This window comes from Dipteris shenzhenensis, chromosome 21 (genome assembly GCF_047967505.1).
Source record: "Dipteris shenzhenensis isolate YYH24624 ecotype China chromosome 21, Dip_SZ_1.0, whole genome shotgun sequence".
NCBI classification, from domain to species: domain Eukaryota; kingdom Viridiplantae; phylum Streptophyta; class Polypodiopsida; order Gleicheniales; family Dipteridaceae; genus Dipteris; species Dipteris shenzhenensis.
Window position 1 is genome coordinate 39,599,303 of NC_141616.1, and position 8,390 is coordinate 39,607,692.

Consider the following 8,390-nt stretch of genomic DNA (forward strand, 5'->3'; position numbering starts at 1 on the left):
GAGTCATGGAGAAAAGTAAGGGCATCCTCATAGAGAGCCGAACTAGAAAATGACCTTAAAACAAGCATACCATCCTCCAATCCCTCCCCAATCCTGCTTTCGAACGAGCATCCGTCCTCCAATTGCAATCCCAAGGACTACACATGGGGCGTGTCGACTATCGGCTTTCAAGAGGGAGATTCTTGAGCCGGAAGAAAAGCAGTATCATTTTGAAAAAGCAACAACTTACCGGTACACATCTCTCTCTCACTCCCACTCTCAGACCTTCTCCTCCTCCCAATCCAACCCAATCCATTCTCTTCAGCTCAATTCACCACAACCCACCTCCTCCATCCCTCCTATCCTCACACCTTTGGTACTCCCCTCCCTATCTCTCTCTCTCTCTGTCTGTGTCTGTCTGTCCTTTTGTCTCTCTCTTTCTCTCTCTCTCTCTCTCTCTATAGCTCTTTGTTTCGTCCTTAGTCCTCATTCCAGGTTCTTGCTCTCTTTAGATCATTTTCCCCATCCATCTCCTGCTTTGCACGTTGTTTCACCACCCTTGCCAAGTCTTTTCCCCAAGATGCACGCGCTTCATATGACTCGTGATGAATCGTTTAAATCTGTTATTTAGCACGATTCTATCTCTGTATTGCTCTTGTCGTGTGCCCAACGAAGGCCTCGTGTTTCTCTAAGTATGCGTTTTCTCTAGCAGTTCTCCGATTATGAAGTGCGCCCGTCGATAGTAGATTGACATCAACGAGTTAGGACATTACGTGGAGACTCTGGACGTCGGAGCCATGTCTACCATGGTGGTGAATGTGTCTGAGTACGAGGTATTGGCAAACAAAAAATTGCCAAAAAAGCATCCAATTCAAGGAAGGAAGGGAGACCGACAAGCGAGGTTGGGAGCAAGAGAAGCCCACGACTGCAGCAGGGATGGCAAAGAAGCAGAGGCGACACTCAGCTTTTTCGATTCAAAATTTCCGCCTTGGAGACCGAAATCGAGAAGCAAACTGCAATTTTACTGCAAAGCTTTGAAGACTTACGCCTGCTCCAAAATTTTGCCTTGAAGAAGATGGGGGGAAGCTCCCAGCAGTTCTCGAGCGGCAAAATCCTCGCGAGATGTTCAAGGAGGGGAAGAAATGGCGGAGATGTTCCAGGAGGGGAAGGGATGGCGGCAGAGGGTCGAGACGGAGGCGGATATAAAGGCGGAGATAAAGGTCGAGACGGAGGCGTTTGGAGGCGGAGATAAAGGTCGAGGAGGCGGAGATAAAGGTTTGGAGGCGGAGATGAAGCTTTGGAGATAAAGGTCGAGGAGATAAAGGTTTGACGCAGGCGGAGATAAAGCTTTGGAGATAAAGGTCGAGGAGATAAAGGAGATAAAGGTTGAGGAGATAAAGGTTTCCGAAACTAGTGAAGACTAGTTTCGCCAGCGAAACTAGTCTTCACTAGTTTCGCCAGCGAAACTTGGGAAGAGGGGTAACTCGTAAAAGCCGAATGGCCTTGATTTGAAGTCGATCTTTCCCGAAATCAGGGGAAAGGTGCTCTAATCATGTAAGGAAAAGTTGGTCTATTTGGATGTCTTGCCACGCTCAATCTCTGGACCGGGGTGAGTTGCGAGTACAAGTCCTTGCGTACCTGAATTCAAATTTTGTGTTATCGTAGAGCACGTATGAAGCATGGATGTCAGCAAAATTCTCAGTAAGCGGCTTTCATTGCCTCGTACCTGATTATACTTCTCTTTGAGATCGGCAATTTGCTCCGAAAAGTCCATGCCAGTGTTTCTCGCTAGCTCACTAACCTGCAGGGCCAAGTCCTCGTAATCAGCGATTCACGTCGGAAATTTATGATCGATTTGGTTAATTTTGACATCAGAGACAATTTGGTTCCTTACTACGATCCACGTTATGCATTCACAAGCTCGATCGAGCAAAGGGAAAAATACGAATGCAACAAGCTGCGCGGAACGACGTCGTAGCACGCGTTGATTTGTACCTCTTTAATTTTCTTTTCCAAATCAACTAAAGGCAGCTCGAAGGGGAGTGTAACTAATTTTGGCTTGCTTGTCAGAGGCTTGAAACGGGAGAGAAATTTCAATCGGGATCCACCGAATTCATCCTGCGTGATCTTCTGGGGCCATGGATACTCAGTATCGGGAGTCTTCCCTTTGCGCATCTTGGCCTGAAAGGTGGGGGGACGAGACTTTGTGGGGCAGTGCCATGGCGGCGGGGATGAATTTGGTGGACGCACTGCGGACACTGCCTTTCTTCTTTGTTTATGTGTGTACAGTGAAAATTCTGAATCGGTTCAAAACACTAACCTCGTTCTCATCGCTCACTGAGCTTGATGATTTGGATTCCCCGTGATAATGACAGTACTTCGCCACGATCTCTGGCATGCTGTTCGCAAGAAAAAGCTTTCCATTTTGTCAGAACTTTTTTTCTCAAAAGAAACACTTATAAATGGCAAAGTTGGTTGTAACTAACGGAACCGTGATATGGAGATTTGAGTTTATTGAAACGACCGTGTCCGACCTTGAATCGTTGTAAGACCAAATTATTTGAAGTCTTCACTAGTTTCGCCAGCGAAACTAGTGAAGTGAAGACTAGTCGAAACTAGTCTTCACTAGTTTCGCTGGCGAAACTAGTCTTCACTAGTTTCGCCAGCGAAACTAGTTTCCGAAACTAGTTTCGCTGGCGAAACTAGTGAAGGAAACTAGTTTCGCTGGCGAAACTAGATTCGGAAACTAGTTTGGAGGCGGAGATAAAGACGGAGATAAAGGTTGAGACGGAGGCTTTTGGAGGCATAGGCGGAGATAAAGGCGTAGGCGTAGGCGGAGATAGAGGCGTAGGCGTAGGCGTAGGCGTAGGCGTGGGCGTTTGTAGGCGTTTGGAGGAGATAGAGGCGTAGGCGGAGATAAAGGCGGCGGAGGAGGTGTCATCCTAGGGTAGTCGAAACTAGTCTTGACTAGTTTCGCTGGCGAAACTAGTCTTCACTAGTTTCGCCAGCGAAACTAGTTTCCGAAACTACTTCACTAGTTTCGCCAACTAGTTTCGCCAACGAAACTAGTCTTCACTTCTCTGCCTCTGCTTCCCCTTCTCCCTCTCCCTCTCCCTCTCCGTTTCCCTTCGACCTTCCTCCTTCGCTAAGCCCCTTTTTCTGCCCCGTTTAGTTTCGCCAGCAAAACTATAGTTGTGAACTCCAAATGAAATGGCTTCCAATAGTGTTTCACCAGCGATGTCTTTACTTTTTCCTACCACCTTTAATCCATTAACCTTCTTGAGCTCTATTATTTCATTAGATCTAATGATGGCATCATGTCCATGATTTTTCTCTCGCAACTATTCCATCCTTTGGTATGATTGTTTTTAGAATAAAAATTAGACTAGGGATACACACCCATTTAAGGCCTCTTCGGCAAAGGTATCCTAAAGATTATGTTTTCCATTGTTTAAAGTAAAGTACTGACATTTTGATATTTTTCATTGCCGAAATTGTAAGAGATATAAGCAACAGCTCCCATAAACTTGAAGATTGCTAGTGTAGTGAAATTGACAAACCCTCCAAGATTCCGTCAGCACCTCCCATCCATTCTTTTGAGCTAGTTGCATCTTCTAATATAGTTTCGCCAGCGAAACTAATTTGTAGTGGTTCTTTTTCGTGTGCATTAGCCTTGGAAAAATCAACCTTGAGTAACATGGCTCTTTTATGACTCCCCATCCTCTCCATCCTAGAGAAAGTTTCAATGAATGATAAATGGGGTGCCAACTTGAGTGCTTGGAACGTGGGCGGTCAGACAGAATGTTGTGAATTGATTATATGAGTAGATTCTTCTGAATTGGCGGTTACAAGGACTTGTGTGCTTGGGACGTGGCGGTGGCAATGAATGTGGTTATATTATGAGTTTGATCGTCTAGCTGATTTAGTATCAAAGAACAATGATGGCCTCTTTCTATGCTTTTGCACTACAAGTGCAGAGTTGGTCAGTATAGAGTTCGAAAGGAGACAAGTGCGTGAACTACTGTTGCTCACATGCTTGCTCACTTGTGCCTCGTTTGCTTGCAATAGATCTCAACACTGGTAGGGAGATTGTGTTCCACAAGCTCCATGGATTTTGCAATTGTGTCCAATGACAATAGGTCAAAGACACTGCAAGTCGCAACAACTAATGGTGTTGCACGCATTAGTAGGGAATACCTTCACTTAGCATTTGGACTTTCACCGAGCTCAATCTCTTTGCATCAACTACTTGATAGCAAGTGTGACGACTTGTCCTTTGAGGTTCCCTTTGTAGGTGAGGAGTCCTTGTTTCATCTTGACACTCAGTTTGGAACCACCTTCATTGTTAGAGGTGTAAAGCTTTTGACAGAAATCAGTAAGGAAGTGTCGGATAAAAAACAAGTAGATGAACAATCCGATAAGACTATGAGTTTGGTTCCTCTCTTGAAAAACCTTCCTGCAAGAAGTGCACTCAAAAAAGCTATGGACATTGTAACAACAATACAAGAAGTTGATGCACTTCCAGTAAAGTATGATGGCAATATTTTGTTTGAGCTTCCCGCTTCGGACCTCCCTAACCATGCTGAGGGGACAGAAACCAAATACGACAGCCATGTTTGGACGGATGATATAACAAGTAATATGACAGGATTTGATGGTTTAGTTAGAATTCGAAGATGTGGTGGGCATCTACAATGCAAAAACATATTTTGTCCTCACTTGGAGAGAACCAAAGAGGCCAATGAGAAGCATTGGCAAGGGAGACTTTCATGAGTGTGTCCTCAAAGATCATATGTTGGCGAAAATAGTACTCTTAAGTGTTTGCATTGTGGTGCTCGTCCTTTCTGCGAGCAAGAGTGCCCATGTAGGCTATTCGTATGTTACCCACACCCCAAGGGTGATACACAATTTAAGAGGTGTGTTATACACTCAGGGTATCATTTGCATCCCGTTGGTGAAGGAAGTTCTAGAGGTGCTGTGAAGGAAGTTAAGGCTAGGTTGACTAAGCTCATACAAAGAGATGGGATGGGAAGACCTAAAGCCTTGCAAAAAACATTAGCAAAAAAAATAATATTGGATGCCTTCATTCAAGATGATCCGAAAGCCATGAGTGATGCTGAATTGACATCATTACTAGAGAAGATTACCCCAACTTTGGACAAGAGAAGGTATGTGCATACTTGTCCTCTTAATGTGATTAAAAGTACTCAAGTTTTTATGAAAAATAAGTAATGGGATTTTGATGCTACATGTTCTTAACTGTAGGCTCGCACGTTGGAAAAGGGAGGCCCAAATTGAAAGTGGATCCTTTGCAGATGGTTATGATGCTCTTTTACAACTGAAAAGAAAGTGTGTATATGATTATTTTCAGAGCATGGTGTTCCCTGGACAACTTGAATTTTCTTCTTTTGAAAGATGTCATGTTTTCAAGATGTCTACCAAGGGACATGGTAGTGGTGTTGATCTAGTGAACAAGATGAGGCCAGGTGGAGAGTTAGGATCGTGCTGGGTTTGCTTTGATTTTGTCAAACGTATGCATGATTGGAATACAATGGCATGCCATGTTTACAACCCTTTTGTTCAAGAGCTACAAACTATTGCTATTGGGGATTTCAAGGTTGAGGATACAGAAGCCCAGATCCTTTTTTGGGAAATGTTAAATAGAGTCATGGAGAAGGAGGGATTCCCAAAGCCTCAATTTAAAGGGTTTATGGCTGATGAGGCACAAGCAAATTGGCGTGCAATTAGAATGGTATTCAATGGTGATGCCAATAAGGTGCTCAAAGAAAAAGAGAGATCTTGCTTATTCCATTGGGAGCAAAGCTTGGAAAACCATGCTAAGTTCCTTCCATCATTTGATCGTGAGGAGTTCAAGCTAAGGTGTAGACAGTGGAAGAATGCTCCATCTCAAGAAGCTGCGGACATCGAGTTGAAAAACCTCCGTTCGTGGTTCAAGCATCATGCACATAAGAAGGACATCTCCATTTTAGAAACATGGATTGTGTGGTGGCATGCAAGAGTGGCTCATTGGGGAGAATACATTCTCAAGGTAGGTCTATTGTTATTTTATTCACAACTTTATTGTTTTTTTGATTATTGGAAACTAATCTATGTTGTGGCACACACAGGGCATGGAGGGATCTGACCAGTTTTTAGTTCCTAGAGCCAACCTTGCAGAGTCAGTCCATGGAAGTTGGTTGGCATCGAATGACGGAGTGAAATATGTCACACTAAAAAATGCTTGTGAGACAGATATGACGGGTGCTTTGCTGCAAACTGCAAGATACACAGAATATCTAAAGGGACTACACTTGGGTTGTGGACCTAGTTTGGAAAAGCTATCTCGAAGGCACTCTCATGGGGACATAGGGAGCAACTCATGCAAGTTCATTGATCTCAGTAATGAGGTGGCTAGCAAGGTGGATGCAACTATTGGAGGTCAAGATTGTATGGGTGATTTGAAGACTGTGAGAAGGAAGCGGTCAAAATCTTTCTCAGAAGCAGTGTATGCAAATGATTCACATCGTCCAGAATATGAGTATGTAAATCAGCCAAGAAAGAGAAAACAAAATACCACACCAATCTTGAAAACAAATCAATATGTTGAAGAAGAGGTAGTACACAAGACTATGTGGGCTATAAGAAGAACTAATGCAAGTAGTGAGGTGAGATGTCAAGGATACTTAGAGGACAAAGGAATCAAATGCCACAAATTGATAGATCACAAGGGTAGGATGGGAAAGAGAGGTGTTCCTGCACCTAGCTTTTTTGGGAGAATCAACACCAAAGCAGGCATTCGAAGGCAATTGATTTGGTTTTGTGGGGATAACATGGACCACACATGGACACCATCAAATTGCATTGAAGGAAAACCACCTGAGGTGCCGAGGGAGTGGCCTATTGAGAAGGGGACAAGCCTGGATGAGGAAGAAATGAGGTTATTAGTAGCTGGAGGATTTAGATTAAAAAAGCAATGCACTAGGGCCAAATCTGCTGATTTAACAAGTAGACCGAGCACAAGGGATGGCATGGTTGTGGAATGGGTAACTGAGGTGACATGTGAAATGAGAACAAGGATAGCTAAGTCTATTTCCTTGGAATGTGTTGTTCACAATGTTAATATAGTTGTCCCTAGAGAGCATGTGGAGTACCTAGTTTCCACTCCAGGATCACGTAGAAAAGGGAGCAAGTAAAATGTTGTGGTTTCAGTGTTCCCATCATGCACATGTCTGGACTTTATGGGCCATTCTCAAGGGCAAAACAGATATATCCCATGCAAACATCTGTATTACATTTATATGCAATACTTGGGTCTAGATGAGAAGATACACATGTTCATTCACCAATCTGCACTAAGTAGGCAAGAACTCTACCAAGCTCTACCTGCTTGCTAAGAAGGGCGTTTATCTCTACTTGTGGTTATATCAAAGGAACTTGCATAGGTGCATACAAATATTGTATGACCATTGTAGCTTGTGTTGACTTTTTGGGTGCATTTTGATAGTCATTTGCTTGACACAATATAGCTATATGTATGTAAACAGTATTTTGTTGCCCACAGCTTCTTTAAGAGTTGTGTATGAACAATGTATTACTCACCACACTATAGTTTTCGGTGACCTTTTGGTGTGTTTGAATGGTCCTTTTATAGAAATCTATCCATGTCTCTCAATTCAATCTTCCTGAGATTCTAGACCATTTGACTATAAATTGTTTGGAAGAAATATTATTTTTACTTTATTTTTTTGTACATGATGTTTATTGAAAAAATATATATATTGAAGGTATCAAATTAGACTTAACTAAAGGTCCACTGCTCAGATCGCTCGTACGTTTTTGCTCGGAAAATGCTCGTCCCCGTGGCTCGTTATGGAAGATTTCCACCCCAGGAAGCGCAAGCCATTCGGAATAAACAAAGTGTTATGTAGGAAAAAATTCATCAATCCTTACTTCTCTTCTATAATTTTAACTACATCGATGAGGATGAGATGAGCTCAGCTCTTGAATGGGTTGAATTTAGGCTAAAGTCTTGAAAATAGAAAATTCATCAATCCTTACTTCTCTTCTATAATTTTAACTACATCGATGAGGATGAGATGAGCTCAGCTCTTGAATGGGTTGAATTTAGGCTGTAGTCTTGAAAATAGATTTGCCTTCCAGTGAGAGGCTTATTGTAACTTTTGGTGTTTTTCAACACCTTTATAAATATTGTGAGAGTTTGCTAGTTCCACTTGTAACTTTTGAAAGTGTTTCCTAAACACTATTATAAATATTAAGAGAGTTTACAATTATTAAACCACTCTTTTTTGTGTAACTTATCTCAGGCTTATGGTAACTTTTGGTGTTTGTCAAATTCTATTATAAATATGGTGAGAATTTCTTTAATACTGTAACTTTTGAAGGTGTTTATT

At 42.5% G+C, this 8,390-nt stretch overlaps 1 pseudogene; it reads right to left on the bottom strand.

Moving 5' to 3' along the window:
• Positions 1–1,509: 1,509 nt before the first annotated feature.
• LOC147888847 (acetyl-coenzyme A carboxylase carboxyl transferase subunit alpha, chloroplastic pseudogene) lies at positions 1,510–2,188 on the bottom strand (annotated as a pseudogene).
• Positions 2,189–8,390: the final 6,202 nt, after the last annotated feature.